At 25.6% G+C, this 2,500-nt stretch overlaps 1 protein-coding gene across 2 annotated transcripts in view; it reads left to right on the top strand.

Moving 5' to 3' along the window:
* LOC137615479 (neural-cadherin-like) overlaps nucleotides 1–2,500 on the top strand; it is a 493,287-nt gene that overhangs the window by 438,476 nt on the left and 52,311 nt on the right. The gene's annotated exons all lie outside the window — the stretch shown is intronic.

The raw sequence follows: 2,500 nt of genomic DNA, 5'->3' as shown, positions 1-2,500 counted from the left end.
TATATATATTAATTTATATACAAAATCATTAATGATTAAAACCTTATACATAGTCACATATCGGATAAAAATCATGAATGAAATTCCCACACATTTTTTCATCTCTCCTATATAATATAGAGCAATTGTCTGGCTAAATATATGAATAAATAAACAATTAAATAAATGTATGAATGTATGTATGTATATGTGTATATACACACACACACATATATACATATATATATGTATACACACACATATATATATATATATATATATAAGTATGTATATATATAATTTATATATATATATATATATATATATATATATGTGTATATATATATATATAATATATATATATATATATATATATATATATATATATATATGTATATGTATACACATATATATTTATATATATATATATATATATATATATGTGTGTGTGTAGCCTATATATATATATATATATATATATATATATGTAGCCTCTATATATATATATATATATATATATATATATATATATATATATATATATATATTTCTACCTCATACTGGGATCGAACACTAGCCCCTTTAAATGAAAGGCATCAGAGGCTCTGATTGATACCGACCTTGCCACTCATTTGAAGGGGTTAGGGTTCGATTCCAGCATGAAGTGGAAATTCCTTTCTATCTGAGCACGGTAATGTGTTGATTTTCATCCACACACACACACACACACACACGCGCGCGCGCCACATACATTATATATATATATATATATATATATATATATATATATATATATATATATATATATATATATATATATATATATATATATATATATATATACGGTCATTCCCAGCCCTCCCCTTCCATCGGTTAAGGACGAGAGGGAGTAGTCACACCCTGGTGAGAGAGGTGTGTGTGCCTGTGTCCATATCTACCTAAATATTTAAATAGATAAACACAAGTCACGCACACTGTTTAAAAATAATTATTCAGATCGATATACACGCACAATTGACAAGTCACGTAGGCTACACTAGTTTAAAAACAAAACGTATATCCACAATTTCGATAAATAAAAAAAAAAAAACATTACTTTTAAAATAATCTCAAGAGGTCCAAGTATAACATCAGGCAAAATCGCAGTTAAGAGATTTTAGGCGAAGGCCATATTTTCTCCCGTTGCACATAAATCGGGGGCCAGCGCACCCGAATGTGCTCAGCTGTCGGCCACCTGTCACAATAAGCACAATTTAAACATCGCTACCGACTAAAATATACGAATCTCCTTGAGAGAAACGGGGAAGAATAACTTTAGTGTAGTGTAGTGAGTAGAAACAGAGAAAGAAGCTAGTATACGCGACCCGTCAAAAATGACGACTGAATGTGTAAATTTGTTATGTACACACATGCACAAGCAACCTCCTCTCACCAGGGTATGGCTACTCCTCTCCCCTACCCGGTTACAGATATATTTACATATATATATATATATATATATATATATATATTATATATATAATATATATATATATATATATATATATATATATATATATATATATATATATATATATATATGTATATATATATATATATTATATATAAATATATATATATATATATATATATATATATATATATATATCTTTGTTATGAAGGGGAGATGTTTGTGTAAAACTTATAGAATAGTGTTTCCAATTACACCCGAAGCCTCTAATATTTGGCAAAAAACTTTTACATCACAGGGCGTTGGAGGCGTTAGTTTTAATTAGCTTATTAATGAGCTCTTATAACAAAACTTACCTTTATATTATATATTATATATATATATATATATATATGTATATATATATATATATATATATATATATATATATATTTATATATTTCAATGGTTTAATAAGAAAGCACAGTCACATCCCTATACAAATATTCATATATCATCTAATGACATATTCTCTAATATAACGTGATAGTTTAAATTCCACAAAAATACAATTTCATACATTTATTCTGAAAAATATTGTATATAAATATTAATCCTTTGAATTTTATTATATTCAATAAAGGACACCTATGACAAATTTTCTGCTACATTGATTCTGAAAAATATTGTATATAAATATTAATATTTTGAATTCTATTATATTCAATAAAGGACATCCATAACAAAATTGCTACTAAAAATGATGTGTTCCACACCAAAAATAAAAAATAAAAATACAGAAAAAGGATCTAAAGTTTAGAATAATTTCAAACAATAAAATTTCCGTTAATTAATGTACCTGAAATGGGCTTCGTATTATTAAAAAGATCAAGTATTTAAAAGAACATCTCATTATACCCAAAGAAATTATCTACCTATCTTGACCTATATATCTATACATCTTGAACTCATACATAACGTTATCACTCCGGGGGCTGGAGAAACCTAAGATGATGATGATCATCATCATCATCATCATTATTATTATTATTATTATTATTATTATTATTATTATTATAAATATTACTGCTA

This window comes from Palaemon carinicauda, chromosome 21, assembly GCF_036898095.1.
Source record: "Palaemon carinicauda isolate YSFRI2023 chromosome 21, ASM3689809v2, whole genome shotgun sequence".
In the NCBI taxonomy this organism is placed as follows: domain Eukaryota; kingdom Metazoa; phylum Arthropoda; class Malacostraca; order Decapoda; family Palaemonidae; genus Palaemon; species Palaemon carinicauda.
This window is presented reverse-complemented; position numbering and strand designations above follow the sequence as displayed.